Source organism: Apium graveolens, chromosome 3 (assembly GCF_009905375.1).
Source record: "Apium graveolens cultivar Ventura chromosome 3, ASM990537v1, whole genome shotgun sequence".
NCBI classification, from domain to species: domain Eukaryota; kingdom Viridiplantae; phylum Streptophyta; class Magnoliopsida; order Apiales; family Apiaceae; genus Apium; species Apium graveolens.
This window is the reverse complement of record NC_133649.1, coordinates 157,420,020-157,440,069: the sequence shown is the minus strand read 5'-3', so window position 1 is coordinate 157,440,069 and position 20,050 is coordinate 157,420,020.

The window sequence follows — 20,050 nt, the reverse complement described above, 5'->3', positions numbered from 1 at the left end:
TTCTTTCATGATTTATAGAAAAAGATTGGCTTGGAATTAGAAGCTTAAACTTATAGGAAGTATGTAACTATCCATGGGGAAGCTTAGATAATTACCTTTCTAAATAGTAAGTGGAGGAGCTTGGACTTTCATTTTTTAAGAAAAGCACCCGAGAGCATGAAGAAGAAGAAGAGAGATTTTTGTGTTTTGGCTTGATTTGCTTTTGGTTGGTTGATTTTTGTTGTTTGCTTTAGTGAATTACCTAGTTGCCCTTGGTTTTGTGTGGTTAAAAAGTCACCACATCTCCTTCCTTCCCATGTCATGCTTGTGTCATCCTCATGATGTCATCCTCCCCTCCTTGTCCTCTTCTCATTGGTTGGGTGACATCATCCTCTCTAATCCCTTTGATTAACTTCCTAATTGTTTGCCTAATGACCGCTGATCTGTTATACGGTTCGCTTAACTTTCGTTTTCGTTTATCGTTTGAGGGATCATACCCGGGATCTTATTACTTAGGTTCCCTTAACCTTTCTCAATATATTGTATTCCTTCTATGATCCTCTCTTATAATCCTTTAATTTAAATCCTTTTTATCCTGTTACCTTTTTCTCAATTCTTTCCGTATCTAGTGGAGTTCCGGGAAAAATCCAAGTGTTCGGAAATTGGATTCTGACGATCTTTACATACACTTATATACCACATAGAGTACTAATAATATCCCATAAGATCAATAACAGAACCCCTACATAGTGTGGCATGAAAAGTTTTCTCATTCAGCAAAAACACTATTCATAAGGGTTTCAAAAATTTCCCAAAAATTGGGGTTATTACAGTCTCCCCTCCTTAAAAGGATTCCGTCCCGGAATCAGATAGAAAATGAATAGGGATACTCTCTTAGCATTGTACTTTCTAACTCTCGAGTAAATTTTCCCACATTGTGGTTCTACCATCAAACTCTTACTAGTTTGATAACCCTTCTCCTAAGCACTCGTTCCCTTTTACTCTATACCCTTCCTGGTTGCTCCATATAGGTTACGTCTGGTTGCATGTCTATGCGCTCATATGCCTCTATTTATCTGGCATCTGAATTACACTTCCTTAACATTGATACGTGAAACACGTTACGACCTGCTACATGTTCGGGGTTAGGGCTAGCTCATATGCTAACTTCCCAAACGTCTTAATATATCCAAGGGTCCAACAAATTGTAGACTTAGCTTTCCTTTCTTTCCGAACCTCATCAATCCTTTCCAAGGGATACCTATAACATTACTAGGTCCCCTATTTCATACTCTTTGTCCTTTTTGAGTCAAATCAGCATACCTCTTATGTCCATCTTGGGTTACTACCAGCCGTCCTCTGATTAGATCTATCATATCCTTGGTCCTTTAGACCACTGCTGGTCCGAGCATCTTGCGCTCTACAACTTCATCCTAACATAAGGGAGATCGATATTGTCTTCCCTCAAGGATCTCATAAGGTGATATCTCAATACTGACATATGATCTATTGTCGTAAGAAAACTCAATCCGTGTTAAGTGATCATTCCAATTTTTTTCAAGTCTATTGCACAGACTCTCATTATAGTTTTTAGCATTAGAGCTTCTGCTTCTCAATACCCATTCTTTTCGAGTTCGTAATCGCTACTACCTTCCGTTCCTAATATTATACTGGTTATACTTTTGCTCGTTAGCGTTCTATAACCTTTTAATAACCACGTCAACCTTAGTATCACGAATGTGTTTCCATTCCGAATACTACCACAACTTTATTACTCCTTTTTCAGCTGTTTCTATTTCCCAAAGTTTGATTAATCATATAGAAGTAAAGGAATTTGTTGAGAGATCACTATGATCATGAACACTTGTTATATCGCATAGTTAGTACAGAAGGTGGCCAGCCTTTAGTACTTGACAAGCAATTAAACAATAGCTGGTATCCTACTCGGCTTCTATCACACAGATAGATAGTCATTCGGCAATACCTCCCCTTCTGGAAGGGTTGTTCTTCTCAGCTTACATGAAATGAAAAGAAGAGAAAAGAACAAACTGAAGAGAATTGTATATTCATAAAAAAAAATTATTGCCATAAAATATCTGGATTGGAATCTACCTCTGAACTATAGAGGTTTGTCATAGAAGAACAAAACATATATGTATTTATATCAACATCAAGCATTATAGCATCGCATTTCACGTGCCTAAATATTTTCGCTATCCCGTCCATCATTCTATGGACCCTTGCTCTTCCTCGAGCTTATACACAATCACCTTTGAAACTCCCTCGACATCGAAAATCGAATCTGGGATCTCATTCTATATATCACCATTACTAGGATTCTATGCTCGCACCGCAACCTTCCTCGTATAATAATACGACTCTCTATTGATAAGAAAGAATAATAATTCACTAGGTAGATACTCTACTTAATTAGTCTATCAATGATAACTTATACACTACCACGACCCGATTAGTGGTACTCAATCTCAACACCCATTCCAATACAACTCTCACGGTTGTAATCAGCTCATTACTCGCAGAATCATTGCTGCCTTACTATGGTCCACCACTGACCTACTGTCGTCATTCACTTTTCCATAAAATCTTAATATCTAACCATACGGAGTCCATACATCTCGTATCTAATTCTCCTAAGGAGTTAACATAACCACCAATCACAATTCATGAAGAACACTCCAAACTCTGACGTACTTTCATGTCATGAAGTAGATAAAATTGCAGAAGAGTTTCAATCAAAGCAACGATAGCAGGTTAATACCATTCTTAATCATATGCCTTAAATAGAAGACTTAACTCAAAGGTTCGTCTAGTCCTTTTTGAAACATGGTCCTGGCTTATCTCAAGATAGGACCTCCTAAGATAGATAGCCCGTTCATGGCGATTACACGAATTAAACCTTTACCAACTACTATTACGGTTGGGTATTGCACAGTCATCAGAAGGAATGATAATCTTCCAACCCAAAATACAACCATCACAGCTTTAACCATCATCACTGTATTCCTTTGGCACAAGCGCCTACAATTTTCCTTTTACCGTTAAAGTGTCGACCACCTCTTTGGCCTTTCCTGATAGTAATAGTTCCTTACAGTCAATGTCTTTTAACCAACTTCAACTAAATTTTCTACCTCATTTCAATCACAGCTTATGTGAAGATGTTTTCCTTAAAATCTGATAAGTAAAAAAAAAATATCACCATTTTTTTCCATAAGTTATTGCCTCAATCTTTAGAGGTTAATCCCTGTCACGACTGACTCTCAATCATACTTAGAACATCTTTTATCTTAGGTCCTAATTGCCCTGAACAATTTCGACCTTTACTGGTTCGATCCATACTTTCTCGTGGTTTAACACGTGCCCCACTTGGCATCATTATAATTATGTCATATTTCCTTTATCAACATTTTTATTCTTGAGAATTTCGAATATTTCCTTTCTCCTTGTAAAACCTCTAAGGTTATCGTTCAATCGTTCCTCCTGTATTCCCTATATACAGGGCATATCAAAATACCATTTACTAATACTAGAACCATTGTCTATATACTTCTGAAAAATTTCTCCACTGATCCTTAAAGGTTATTATTACCTTAATCCTTTCCAATTCATACTGTCAAAACTCATACTGTCCCTATTAAGGGTGACATGCCAACCTTTATGCAGTCCCCTAGGATTCATTTTAAGCTACCAATGTTCTATCCTTAATTCCACCTTTAAAAGGTACCTGCATCCTTCCACGAATAAATTAAGTCATATTTCCTTGATAGATTATCATATTCATCATTCCCACCTCGATAGTCTATACCTAACTTCATAATAGCATCCTTAATCAAATTGAGGTCAATCCATATGGCCTCCAAAAGATAACAATGGTCATCCGCTTTTCTTTCCTGATTTGGTAATGATAACATGGATGTTCTGGAAGATATTGGTCATGTTCAACGTGAACTTCTTCTTAATAATTCCTTATTTACTTTTGTTGTTTATCTCAACAGTCACCTCAATGTTGGGATACCTCTCATACCTGGCGTCTCCCTTTCTGAGTATCGAGCCACCGGTCTTACATTTTACATTATTGAAGGTCACTTCCTTCATCCAAATTTTCCTACTTTCTTACTTTCTTGTCTCCTTAGTCTATCTGCGTCTTATTATTTATCCTTCGAACTATCTAAAGGTTTCCTTGAATCCTCCCAACTTAAAGGGGATAAAATGTACATAACTCGTATGCCTTCAACCATCAACTTTAACTCATGGTGAATCACCCTCATCCTGACGATTACATACTTTTCTATGTCTATTGCTACGAGTCTTTAGGGTTTCCTCATACCCAACTCCCTTATCATACCTCAAACTCTATTGCCTTTATATTCCTTTCCACTTCAGTTTCTTTTTATTTTCCTTTCTCTTATCATTATTTCATGAACTAACACAATATAAGTATTGATTCCAAACATCCCGTCATTCTGGATTCGTGTCCTCAGAACGAATCTTGATAACTTTTACAACTTAGATTCATAATTCATCATACTCATCCACTTTTGTTCTAGCTCCAAAGCTTTTACACTATCTCCTTATCTTTGGGAATTACTTTCCCGAAAACAATTGACTGAACTTAAATCAGTTTATTCTAACCTCTAGCTCCGTGCCTTTCTTGGTCTTTCACCAGCGGGTGGTCTCTCTCTTAGGAGGGTAAGTGACAAAAACAGTCTTTTGTGATTCGTCAATCATTTAGAATCTCAAATAATTCCTCTATTTCCTTTAGCCAGGCTCTTGCCTCGGCTGGGTCAGCTTGTTCCATGGAACTCTGAGAGCTTAGCGACTTAAAGGTCCTGAAAGAATTTCTCACCGCACTGTCTCCTCAGGGTGGTGGTTGGGGATAATAGTCTAAGTTCTTTTTAGACAGGTCCATGAATTGCCGTATAGGAGTACCGTCTCGGGTCTCCTTTCCTTACTCGACTTTCTGTTTCCTTAGTATGAAATGTTTCATCCTACTCCCCATAATTGGGGTCATCTTTTAATTTAAAATCCTCATTTTCCACTCCATTATGTCATGGGTTCCTTCTATCTTGATGGCGACCTCCCTGACTATCACGTTCAGGGTTTTCTCTAAATCTTATTCCTCAAACTATGGCTCTCATCTAAGTTCTCATCCTTACGCTCTTGAACTTTCGGAACCCAAATTCTATAGGAATACCTCATTATTCCCTTATCATCTTTCTCGATATTAATCTTTTATCTAATTGTTGGCTCTCTGCCTTCATTCATAACTTTTTCTGGCACAATATGATCTTTTCCAATAATTCGGGCTGTATTGCAATCTCAAACAGCTTTTCGGTACCGACTCCGGTTACCTTCACTTCTATTTCCATTTTCTCAAAATCCCTTATAAACTCTCCAAAAGACATTATCATCTTGAGTCTCTCCTTTTTACTAAGGGCATCAGCCACCATATTGGCTTTCCCCGAATGATAAAGAATCTCCCAATCATTATTCTTGATTAGCTCTAACTGCCTCCTCTGGCATATGTTGAGCTCTTTCTACGTAAAAATGTACTAGAGCACTTATGGCTTAGGTAATTCTCGCACTTCTCTCCATACAAGTAGTGCCTCCAATCTTTAGGGTAAAACTATTGCCACGAGCCTAAGCTCATGGGCGGGGATATCGAATTTCATATTACCTTAATTATCTTGACATGTACGCGATTACCTTACCGTGCTGCATAAGCACGCACCCTAAGCCCTTGTGCGAAGCGTTACTACACTTCACAAAATCTCCTTTTCCATCCGGCAACGCCAGCATAGGGGCCATCACCAACCTCTGCTTCAGTTCTTGAAAGCTGTTCTCGCATTTCTCTGTCCATTCGAACTTCTCAGTCTTACGAGTAAGCCGCGTTAAAGGGGTTACTATCTTTACAAACTTGAACGAACCTCCGGTAGTGACCGGCCAATCCTACCTCTGGTAGTCGACCTAACCATGGTCATCAATTCATCAGTGGTCCTTTATCCAATCTTGTCAGGATCCTCCATGGGATCCTCCTCAACAACTATCCCTTCTAGGACAACATCTTCAACCACTACATCCTCAATATCAACATCATCCGGTCCTGCATTAGGACACTCTATCGGATCCACAATCCGATCTCCAATTAGTAATAAAACATCATCGCGCTGTTGCTCCTCAACCTCAGGGTTCGGAGTCCCGCTACCATATACGATAACGAACTACGCTCCTATCACGATATTTATAAGGGTTCCCATAAGGGTTTTAACTGTCAGTACTACGTTAGGTAGCCCGACTATGAACTTGGCAAGAGTTCTTATTATCTTTGTGAACTTATTATCTTAACGTCCCATCATCTCTGAGGTTTATAACGCTTAGCTCTGATACCATTTCTGTAACACCCCCAGATCCGGGGTCGGGGATCCGGGTCGTCACGGTCTTTCTTTCCACAATATCACTTCACTTAATTAATAATAAATAACCTCATGATGTGACCCCATACTAACACACACCACAACCCGTTATAGTCTCAGAGATGAAATTGAAATAAGTACAAGTCTTTGAATCCACCATTTAAAAGTTATTACAACCCAAAATGATTACTTGATAAATTTACAGTTAATTGCCATTATCTGCCACAAGTTATAATTATACATAATTTGATTCTCAAAAGTAGATGGTCTGAACTACAATGGATCTTCCTCTGCAGCTATAGCAGCTACAACATCAACGGGAAGACGCGGGACGCTTCCCACGCGCTTGCGCTGGGTCTGCTGGAGTCTGGCCATCTCTCCTAACTGTTGTTGTGTGATGAAGAAATAAAGCAAGAGTGAGCCTTACAGCTCGCAAGATAATACATAGTGATAACAATAATATAAGTATCTAAATGGATACTTAATAGAATCTCTATCATGTGTAAGATAATTACTTACTAGATATAAGTAAAAACAAGGAATGAAGTTACCAATACTTCACCACACTTATATCATTTATAAAGCTACTTGAACTACCACCGTTCAAAGTATTATAAGTTTTAAGAAAAACATCCCATAGATGAGACCACAAGTTAAGACTTGAATAGATTCAATCTTTGAAATATTATTGAATGAAATAAAGTTACGAGATACTTTATTTAGTCCCGATATATATATATCCACATATATATCTCTTAAACATTTCCTGGAACCTCTGTTATGTAAAGTATGACAGAGTTTGAAACATCCAATGAATTTTGGAAAGGAAAAGAATTTTGGCATAAACCAGATATCTTGCTGATCAGGCAAAGATACCAATAAGTAACCTTTTCTACTAGTAGATGGATGAATCCCCCACCGGTCATCACCCTGGCCACATAAGGACCTTGTGCTGGACCGCCACCCGGCCTCTTACGCGTTGATGGACTGCCACCCAGCCACTTACACTTTGATAGACCGTACCCCGGCCTGTCGCTTATGCCGACTCAATTAGATGGGCTTACTTCCCGAACATTGGGCAAGTAATCAATTCATTTATCAAAACTGCAACCTCGTTGCGAATATAAAATACACCACAGAGCCGGATTCCCCAGGTTTTGAGCGAGTATTTAAATCCCCTTAAAAAGGAAGATCTTAAATATAAAAATGAGTTTTGGGATCCGCTCTGACTTTAAAAATCATTTTGAAGACTCGAAAACACTTTATAGAGTGTTTGGAGTAAAGCTGATTTAATGAAGTAAATCAGCCCCCAAAATATTTAGAAAATGACTGAATATTATTATTTAAATAATATTCCCATAAAGAATAATCTTTATAAAAATAATTGAAGTAGAAGTATTAAAACTTCTACTTGAAACGAGTATTAAATAACCAAAGATATACTTATATGAAAGTACTATCTTTATTTGAATAATCGAAAATAAGTTTGATTATTGACACCTTATTCTTTAATAAAATAAAGAATATATCTCAGCAAATAATCGGAGTCATAGATACTCAAATGAATATTCAAATAATATTCATTAAATAATATAAACTGAGTCATAAGCCCTCGAATGAATATTCAAATAATATTCAATAAATAATATGAAAGAGTCATAAGCCCTCGAATGAATATTCAAATAATATTCAATAAATAATATGAAAGAGTCATAAGCCCTCGAATGAATATTCAAATAATATTCAGATAATTAAAATAAAAGGAGTCATAAGTCCTCGAATGAATATTCAAAATAATATTCAATAATAAAATAAAGTTAAAGTTATCGAATAAACCTTATTCGATTAATAGTTTGGAAAACTATAACCATATATATAATATCCATATCCATATATACAAAATCTACTCGGGATCCTCGACTCCCGGTTTTAGAAAATATTTTCACCTTGGGTCCCTATACTAAGGGTATATGCAAGTTACCGCTATCCTCTAGCATAGGTATTATCAACTGAACCAACAGATATATATGGCAAGAATACGAAACAGGCATGCATATATATACCATATCAGCATGCTTCAATATATCGCAACATTTGCTAATTAACCAACATGCATCTATCGCAAGATAATGCATATACATATATACATCACAACAACAGTATAACGGGTAGAAAACTTGCCTGAGCGACTTGGGGTGAAAAAAGGCTCGGGACGAGTCTGGTAACCTATAAACAACAAGTAAGTTGGAATTAAACCAAAGTCACTTGTAAATCTATACTTTAACTAACTTAGACTCTAACGCTCGTTTTGCGCTCACTGATTTGCTTAAGTCACCCGGGTACCCTCGGCTCCACCATTTTTAATAATTTAACCTTTACGAGTTTTAAAGCGATTCCTTCGCGAGTGTCTTACCAACTGCCTAACACACTTACCATAAATGTTTCATACATTAATTAACCCTTTATGGTCTTTAACCTATGTTTCAAAGTAAGGCGAGGGGAAAAGTTTCGTTCGCGAAACGCCGTTACTTGAAATGGTCGTTTCTCCTAAATCGTGCATCGGAATCGAACGAACTATATATCAAAACGAAGCTCGTAACATGAGCTATCTAAACATGGCAGTGGTCATAATCTAGCAGGGGGTTCTCGGGTCCTAATGCTATGCACAAAAACAGTCCAAAGAAAATCGGACGTTACGACGGCTATGTTTACGCGATTTCCCAAATTTAAACCAATTCCAACAACCACAATTTCAATTCCAATTCACAACCCAATCAAACCTCCATCTAAACTACATTACAACAGTCCCAAATCAACTCAATATTACCAATTTATTCATCTAAACCAAGTCAAAAAAATGTGACTAAGAACTTCAAATCTAACAAGCATCACTCCTAACTCCAAAATCAACAAAACCACTTACTAAACAAAGCTCTATCATGAGTACACACTCATTACACTAACCCATCATCTAACATTATGAAATCCAAACCAACAAAACTTAATACTAAGGGTTTGAGAAGTTATACCTTCCTTGGAGAGTGGAGAATCAAGAGAATGGCTTGGAATCACCCTTAAAGTCCTTATCCAAGCTTAATCTAAACAAAACTTCAAGAACACAAATTTTAGTTCTTGAAAAACACTATTCACCATCTTCTTTCATGATTTATAGAAAAAGATTGGCTTGGAATTAGAAGCTTAAACTTATAGGAAGTATGTAACTATCCATGGGGAAGCTTAGATAATTACCTTGCTAAATAGTAAGTGGAGGAGCTTGGACTTTCATTTTTTAAGAAAAGCACCCGAGAGCATGAAGAAGAAGAAGAGAGATTTTTGTGTTTTGGGTTGATTTGCTTTTGGTTGGTTGATTTTTGTTGTTTGCTTTAGTGAATTACCTAGTTGCCCTTGGTTTTGTGTGGTTAAAAAGTCACCACACCTCCTTCCTTCCCATGTCATGCTTGTGTCATCCTCATGATGTCATCCTCCCCTCCTTGTCCTCTTCTCATTGGTTGGGTGACATCATCCTCTCTAATCCCTTTGATTAACTTCCTAATTATTTGCCTAATGACCGCTGATCTGTTATACGGTTCGCTTAACTTTCGTTTTCGTTTATCGTTTGAGGGATCATACCCGGGATCTTATTACTTAGGTTCCCTTAACCTTTCTCAATATATTGTATTCCTTCTATGATCCTCTCTTATAATCCTTTAATTTAAATCCTTTTTATCCTGTTACCTTTTTCTCAATTCTTTCCGTATCTAGTGGAGTTCCGGGAAAAATCCAAGTGTTCGGAAATTGGATTCTGACGATCTTTACATACACTTATATACCACATAGAGTACTAATAATATCCCATAAGATCAATAACAGAACCCCTACATAGTGTGGCATGAAAAGTTTTCTCATTCAGCAAAAACACTATTCATAAGGGTTTCAAAAATTTCCCAAAAATTGGGGTTATTACAGAAATAATGCGAGATGCGCACAATTCGAAGTATTCCATTCATCCAGGAAGTACAAAAATGTATCGTGATCTGAAAGAAAACTTCTGGTGGCCGAACATGAAGAAGGAAATAGCTGAATGGATAAGTAAGTGCTACGCATGCCAGCGAGTTAAAGCGGAACATCAACGTCCGAGTGGATTATTGCAACCATTAGACATTCCAGAATGGAAATGGGAACATCTAGCGATGGATTTTGTGGTAGGACTACCAAGGACAAAGGCAAATCATGATGCGATATGGGTAATCATTGACAGACTCACGAAGTCAGCACATTTTCTACCAATCAATGAAAGATTTTCACTTGACAAGCTAGTGCACATATATCTCAAAGAAATTGTGATGCGACATGGAGTTCCAGTATCTATCGTGTCTGATCGAGATCCTCGTTTCAACTCAAGATTTTGGAGACAATTTCAAGAATGTCTTGGAACTAAATTGAACATGAGTACCGCTTATCATCCGCAAACCGACGGGCAAAGTGAAAGAACTATCCAAACGATTGAAGACATGCTACGAGTTTGTGCGATCGATTTTGAAGGCAGTTGGGATGAACATCTACCCCTAGTGGAATTTTCTTATAATAACAGTTATCACGCCAGCATTGGAATGCCACCGTATAAAGCATTGTACGGGAGAAAATGCAGATCACCAGTATATTGGGATGAAGTTGGAGAACGTAAAATTTTGGGTCCAGAACTAATTCAACAGATGAAAGAAAAGATTGAACTCATTCGAAAATGACTCGATGCAGCGCAAAACAGGCAACGCAAATATGCAGATCAAGCCAGGAAAGATATAGACTATCAGGAAGGAGAAAACGTACTACTCAAAATATCGCCATGGAAAGGATTAACCAGATTTAGCAATAAGGGTAAATTGAAACCACGTTACGTTGGACCGTTTGAAATTTTGAAGAAAGTGGGAAAAGTTGCATACGAATTAGCTTTACCGCCTCATATGCAGCATATTCACAATGTGTTTCACGTGTCCATGCTTAAGCGATATAATCCTGATTCTAGGCATGTAATCGAGTATGAGCCGATAGAAATCCAACCTGATTTGTCTTATATAGAACAGCCGGTAAGAATTTTAGATCGGCGAGAGAAAGTGTTGAGAAATAAGTCTGTATATTTAGTGCGAGTGTTGTGGAGAAATCCTATGGTTGAAGAATCAACCTGGGAATTCGAAAGTGAAATATTAGAGAAATACCCTCATTTGTTTTCATAGAAGATTCTGAGGACAGAATCCTTTTAAGGGGGGGAGGATGTAACGACTGGGAACTTTACGTTTATATTATATCATGATTATAATAAAATATGTGAATTAATGTGTCATTTATGTGTGATTATCTGCTAAACCCTAACTGTTACGTGATACGTGTATTCCATGTCATTTCTGTATTTTAAGGTATTTTTCAGACATTTTATTATGCATTTATAGGTTTTATTTCAAATGTTTTATGACCCAAACGATGATTTTAAAGCCAGTATTTCAAATAAAATAATGGGCCTTATTTTTCATCAAATGGCTTTTACAATCGCCTTGTTTTGAACATCTAGATAATTTATAAATTTTCTCGTTTTGCGAAAAATGATTTTTCCGGGCCCCATTGGGTGTCAAAAACCCCACAAAAATCATATTTTTATTTTTATAAAATTATAGGACTTTCATTTATATTATTTCTTTGCATTTTTGTATTATTCACAATTTTTGAGAATTTTTGGTATATATATTGCATATATAAAATATTTATAAATTAAATTTTAATACTCAAAAATTATAAAAATTAGGGCCCAATATTTTTATTTAATGTATAATTAGCCCCTTAATTTTAATTAGGAGTATTATTTTTACTACTATAAATAGCCTAATTTTTATTTAATTAATTATAATTAATCATTAAAATCTGCAAAATTACCAAAAATTCTCTGAAATCGGGTCGGGAAGAACAGGTTCGGGTCGAAGAATCAAGTCGTGATTTCTCACTGATTACAACATCAAATCTTGTGATTCAAGTACTCAAATCGAAGGTTTTGATCCGTTCTTTCTGTTTCTTGCATCAATTTCACGTTTTATTGCATCGTTTTTGATTTTTGATTTCTAGGGTTTATGTTCGAATTAGGGCTTTTTGATTCTGGGGTTATTGTGATGTTTTGATGATTGATATAGCTTTGTTAGATGATTTACAGTCGATTCATGGTGTTTAATTGAACAAACGATGCTTGGATAATGATTCACGATTACTAGGGTTTAGGTCGAATTTTCAAAACACAACTCGATGATTTCTGTGAATATTTGATTCTTGTAATGTTAGGGCTTTGATTGTATATGTTCTTAGCTTCATTTTGCACTATATAACGTTTGATTTTATGTACGATTCTGCAAATTCGATTTTTGGCCGGAGTTTATGTCGATTTTGCCGGAGAAGTTGATTCAGGAGTTATTCTGTGATGTTTTGGCCGTGGTTGGATTGCTGTGTTGATTTGCAATGAAAAGCACTCAAAAACAGCACCAAACGGTGTTGATTTGGGGCTGATCGGAGCTTGGTCGGACTCCGGGAACTCACCGGAATCTGGAAAAATTCCGGCGTGTTCTTGGTGACCCGGAATCCAACCCGTTTGACCCGTGTAAAATACCCGGGTTTGATCTGATTTTGTCAGGGATGGTTTTCTGACAACTGTTTCTGGAAATTATTTTTATTATTTTTAGTTTTATTAATTTTAAAAATCAGTTTTATTTATTTTGTAAATTGATTAATTAATTAATTAATTAATTTATATTATAAATAATTCTGAATTATTTTCTAAAAATCAGATTGAATTATTTTCTTAATTATTTATTATTTATTTATTACTTATTAATTATTTAAAAGTGATTAATTATTTTGATAATTAATTAAATAATTTTCAATAAATCATAATAAATTCATTTTAATTTCAAAAATTATAGAAAAAATATTTTTAATTCTGATTTTCTTAAATAATGATTTAAAAATTATTTTTGGGTTTTAAAAATTAGTAATAATTATTTATAATGATTAATAAATGGAATTATCAGTATTTAATTAATAATAATTCAACCGTTAGTCCGTTTTGCGTGAAACAAAAGCCTGTTAACTCAGAAAAATGAATCCTTTTCATTAAAAATAATATCAAAGCTTAATTTTTTTTAGAAGTTAATTGATTTTGTGACTTGTTTGATTATCAGTCAAGTTACGTGCCGAGACGAGTCCGAAAAATTCCGGAAAAATGGGAAACGAGTCAGATAACGATCAGTTGAGCGATCAGCGAGTCGATTTTAGTTTTAAAAATTATTTTAACCATAAAAATGATTATGTGCTTATGTGTATTACGTGGTTAATTGAGTCTTACTTGCTTATATGTAATACATGAGTCAGTCATAAGCGCATGGGTAGATGTTAGGATCAGTTTGAAGTCGATTCAAGATGCAAATAAAGTACGACGTGACTTAACCAATCTGTTTTGCCAACAGAAGCTAAGCCAGCCAGACCAGTTGAGTCGGTAATAGTCCAAGGTGATAGACATAAGTGATTCAATTGCAGTAAGTCGCGCAGAAGGCAAGTTTTTCCTCTATTCTACTTTCGGAATAGTGATATTGATTCAAATATTTATCACATTTACATTCTCTTGATTATTGTTCTTGATCACTAATATACAATCCCTATTCCTTTGTTCATATTTCATTTCAATTCTTGATTTCTCCGTTTCTTTGGATTCTTGATTCATATTCTGTTGGTAACACATGGAGATTGATATATTTTAGTGTTTGGAATATATCAAAGCATACCGATTGTCCCGGTTGCTAAGCGATGGACTGGATAAGGATATTTTGGGATTGAGTGTGTCTTAATCCTGAGGACCGGGATGACTGGTGCCTCGACGTGGGCCGTAGTGCCTGGGTACCCGACTGGATCTATATACTGAGATATGGATCTGCATTATATTCTGACTGATCAGCAGAATATAGATGCAAACTTGTGTCCAGTTTAGTTTATTTGTACTCGCCAGTAATGGCCTTCTTTCTATTCTCGTGAGGTTATATCTTGGCAGATATACTTGAGATGGCGGATTCATTTAAAATGCTTTAACACTGTTTATATGTTTGTGGACTTGTTGAGCAACTTTTGGCTCACCCCTTTTGTTGTTATTCACCTTATTGTTTTCAGTTAAGAAGGAATATGAAACCAATCAGGACTCGAGTGGTAAAGAAGCGAGTCAAGCCTCGGGATCCTCTTATACCCAAGGTGTTGATCCCAATCCAGGAAGAAAGCTTTGAGTTGCCCGAGCAGGTGGAGTGTTGATAGATAGTAGGTGTGTGTGTTTGAATAAAAGTTGAACTTAGCTTAAAATGAATTAGACAATGGTTTGTAATAAAGAGAGTTTGTGAGACTTTGAATGTTGGTTTGTAATAAAAGTAGTTAGTGGTTCTTGTTTTCATACTTCAACCTAAAAAGATCCTGGTTAGTGTTAAAGGGGTTTAATTTCATTTCTTTATTAATTGTTAATCAAATTGTACAGGTTTGGTGATTAGCTAGTAACCCCCAGACTTATACCCCGGGTCTGGAGGGCGTTACATTAGGCGTCAGTGATCCTTGAAGGGAAACTAAGTAATATTATTAGAAAAACTGTTAAGTGATGATTTGTATATGAATATGAAGGTTATATGGTTCATACAAAGACTCGCAGAGAATATGTGAAGACAGTAGAATTAAAGGGTTAAAGTGCTCTACAGAAATTAGGTAAAAGTGATCACTTCCTTGTGGTAGGAGTCACCAAGGCCACTCTCTTACCTAGTAGGAGCCACTACCTTATAATATGGCTTAAAAACTAAGTACTAGAAGTGGTCTTAACCTAGTAGGAACAACAGAGAAGAAATGAGATAAAAAACTAAGTCAGTAGTGCATCTCCATCCCTCTAGGCACAAGTACTACCTTGGACACTCCTTGCAGGCAAGTTGCTTCAAAATCTAAGAAAGAAATTTCCCATGGCCCCTCTAGGCGCAAGTACAACCTCCTTGGTCCCTTGTAAGCACATGAGAGTTCAAACACTAAGGAAAAACAACTCTCTGCTTCCTCTAGGTGCAAGTACCCTCTTCCACACTCTTTGTAAGCATAAGTTGGATCAAAAACTAAGTAAGAATGCTTTCTTGGTCCCTTGTAGGCACCAATACTTGTTCCTTGGAACTTAGAAGGTGCAACTTGATGTATTCCTTGAATATTCCAATTGTTAAATTCCCTCTTTAGGCGTAACTTATGGTAAAGGAAGGTACATGCGCAAGTTGGACAAATTTGCAAGCTGTCAAGTGAATACGTGGCTAATATCAAGTGAATACTTGGTTAATTTGAATACTTGGCTAATGTTAGGCCATGTACATGTTTCTCTCTCTCTTTTAGGTAATGAATACAACACAGGGGGGTGAATGTGTTTTGGATAATTTTAATGTCTTTTTGAACTGTTGTGAATCGTGAACAAAGTAATATGTCTTATAGAGATAATATGCTTTAACAAGAATAATAAAACATGCACATGAACACAATATCTTTCAAAACTCACTTAATTTTATATAAAAATCAAGCTAGTGTTTTGCTACAAATTTATGGGTTCTTGGTATGTTAAGAACTCAGCTTCTCTCTTGAGAGTTACAAGAATTTCTAGATCTATTTTGTTACTCCTAAAACAAAGCATCCAGTGTTTATTTTATAGAGCAATAAATACTGGTTTTACACAATATGCAATTACATGTACTAAAACCTACTTTAAGTTAACTGAAACTTTCTAATTTCTGGCTTAGTGTATCTTTGCAAATCGTGCATGTATGTGACTTTACTTTGTCAGTTAATCTTGGCCTTTGATCTTATACTCTTCAAGCTGCTTTTTGTAGACTTTTCAAATTAGTGATTGATTTGTTTGTTGATTGATAATCTTGGATATTTAACTGATCTGCATTCTGTACTTGAGGTTTACATCGAGATCTCCAGTTTGTTATATAGAGAACTCGATATCTCGATAAGTATAATGTCCTATCGAGATCTCTTATTACTGTATAGTTGTTTTGACTTATCGAAGTCTCTGAGTTCTCTATAAGAAAATTTGTCTTGTCGAGGTCTCTAATCTTCATGTCTTTAATTTGGCTTATCGATATCTCTGAGTTCTCTAGTGAAGAATTGACTTGTCAATATCTTAAAGATCTCTAGTGATAATTAGACTTATCGATATCTCAGATATCTCTAGTGATATTTTGACTTATCGATATCTCAGAGATCTCTAGTGAAATTTTAACTTGTCGATATCTCCAATCTTCATGTCTTCATTTTCGCTTGTCAATATCTCTGAGACTTCTCTATAAGATTTTTCTGACTTCTTGATAAGTCATTCTGGAGTTCTCAAATGACTTATCTATAAGACTTAATCTGTGACTTGTAGATTTCTTGACTTAAAATGTTTTCCCCAAAACGGATTTATTCAACTCCAAGCTTCTTCACACTTTTTTTGAGGCATGATCTTCATGATCTTCTTCCAGAGTTTATTCTTTGTCATGAGATTGTTTACAGAAAAATACTCCAGTCTAATCTATTTACATTTTACAGACTCAAATAATACAATACATAATGCGAACTTAGATTATCATACAACTTACTTAGGGCTGTCAATTTGACTTAGTCTTGTTATGGCACATGCATGTCTTGTACAACAATCTCCCCCAATTTGTGAGAAGATTGCTTATAACAAATTCATGTCTGGTAACAAGACTAACCCCAAGCTACAATGAACAATTAGACTATCCATACAAACTGACACAAATATAACATTCATACATTAGGTGATTTCTTGAGTTTAACAGATACATACATCAGACAAATGTCTCATCTCTTGTTTCTTCTCTAATGAAGTCCTTTAAATTTACAAGTATTTCCAGTTCCTCAATGATTGGTGTTCCTTTTAAAGCTTCACAAGTTTCAGTTTGTCATGTATTGAATAGCTACTTAATAATTTAATCCTAAATCTTGAGAATGTGTCAGCTTGGACATTTAGAAATTTTCCATCCTTGGTAACTCTACTCATCCGTTTTGCCTTGAGATCTTCAGATTTTTTAATGTACATTTCTATCTCCTCATCATACTTTCTCTTCCTCTCCTCACTTTCAGCCTTGTTTCTTACTCTTCTTTCTTCCTTTACTACCAACCATTCAGCCAAAACAGATCTTCATGCCTTAGTAGCAGTATCCTTATCTTTCAGTAATCTTATCACTCTCTTGATCTCTGTGGGTGAAAAGGTGTCCATTAAATTGCTGCCAAGAAATGTGAAGGATCCATCCTGATAGTAGATTTTTACTTCCCTTAGTGTTACAACCCAAACTCTGACCATTTCTTCAGCTAATTATTGAAAGTAGTCTTCATCTAAGATGCACCAGTTTAGAGGTAGAAAATCACTTTGATTATAACAATTCCAGATGGCCCTCTCAGTAACTTGCATTTTCTTAGGTTTTCTCCTAATAGACTTGTAGTGAATTTTGGTTGATGGCTTAACAGAAGGTAGGTTTGAGATTTTCGGGAGAAATGTTTGGCTTGAAGTGACTAGTATTTTCAGAAAGGTGTTAGCAGTTTGTTTGTACAAGTATTTAGGCTTTGAGGTATGAGGTGATTTTGTATTTGAGTTTGTTGGCTTCAAGGGTTGAGCTTGGTTAATTTGGATTGGTAGGGATTATTTTTTTGGTCCTGAGCCATTTTCCTTCTTCTTCTTTCTTCTCTCATCTCCTCGCTTCTTCTCATCTTCCTTCCTCTTCTCATCTCCCTTGCTCTCATCCTTCTTCTTATCCTTGTTGCCAGTTGCTTTTGAAGATTGACTTGGCTTTGAGCCACAAGGTTTTTGCTCATCATTCTTCTGCTCATCATCATCCTTGTCATCTTTTGAGTTGTTGATTTTTAGATTTGGCAACATGGTATCAGCATTAGAAGAGACCTATCAAGAATCTTTTTCATCTCCACATCATCAGGCTTCTTGCTTCGTTTGTACTTTAGGTTAGACTGAAGAGTCATGATCAGCCTCATGTTTGATTTAACACAGTTTCTAGGAACAATGAGGTGTTTATATTATTTAGTTGTTGGACAGATGCAGGCCACCCCTTTGTTTGGATATAGATAGGCTTCAGGAAAAGCTGTTATCTATACATTTTGAGCTCTTTTAGCAACTGGGTGTCCTCTGGAATAACTGGATTTACTCTGCCAATCATTATATCCAGTTTAGATGCTCTTAAGGTTTTGAGAATTGGAAGAGACACCTGGAGACATCTATCTACACCACCATCATTGATATTTACAACAATTCTCTTCTCCAAGTAATTATCAATTCTTACAACCACTTCCCTAATGAAGTTGATGTTTTTGGCCAGTGCTCTTTTGCAGGTGATGTAGTTGTTTTGAAGAGACATCCTTGGGACTGCAAGAAGTTAACTGAATTCTTAATCTTGATTTGGTCCTTCTGCAGCCTTATTAAGTCTGTCTTTTCCCACATCTTTAGAAATTTGAGCTTTTGAGGAACTTTGACCAATCTGAGTAGGGTCCTTTGACTTACCAACATCCCTGGATTGTTGAATCCTAGCTTCTATCTACCCCTTAGTCTTGGGAACAGGCATGATGACAGGAGTTGGTAATTCTGGCCTCACAAACTCAGGAAGTGCAGGTAATGGAATATTGAGCTTGCCCATAATGGCTCCCAAAGCAATAGAATTTTGCATTTATAAGTGCTTGTGAGAGTCCACCAATGCTTGAATGTCTGCATGTTGACTCTGCACCAGTGTTGTGAGAGCATGCACTTGAGCTGTGAGTTTGTCATTGGAGGATTGCAGAGTTGAGACTTGACCTTGAAGATCTTGAATTTGAAGATTTGTAGATGTAGAGGCAGGTTGTTGAGAGCTTGAAGCTAGTGAGGATCCAAAAGTTTCTTCCACAGCTTGTTTAATACCCTCCATGAGCAGTGCAGAAGGCTCATATCTGCTTGGTGAACCTGGTTTAACTTGACTTTTATATCATTTAAACCTGTTATTTATTGTTAACCACCTCATGCAAAGCAATGAAAGACTGTCTGAGATTCTTGACATCCTTTTCCATAGAAGTGAGATCAAATCTTGCCATTTGGTTAGCAAAATGTTGAAATTTTGAAGTGATCTTGACTTGAGAAGGTATGATCTCATCCATCTTCTCTCTCACAATCGTCCTTACTTTGTCTTCATGACCAACAAGCTCAGACAGTCTTTCATGGGGTCAGGGCCTTCGTCTTTCATGGGGTAAGGGCCTTCATCCTTACCAAATAGGTGAAAAGCCTTGAGCTAAGCTTTGTAAACTTCAGTGATTGCATCATAGACATCTCATGGGGTCAGGGCCTTGGCATTACTTCCCAGAATGGTGACATATTCATCTCTAAACCTAGCCAAGACCTGATCTATCTCTAAAGAAAAATCTTTATACAACCAAGCATCAACATTTCCATCTTGCTCAGCTTCATTAACAATTTTCTGCTTCTGCTCTTCAACTTCTTCATTGTATGTTAGCAGAATGGCTTGATAATCCTGGTTGCTCATATCTGAAGTAAGTATATGTTGTAAAATGTTGGCTAGTCC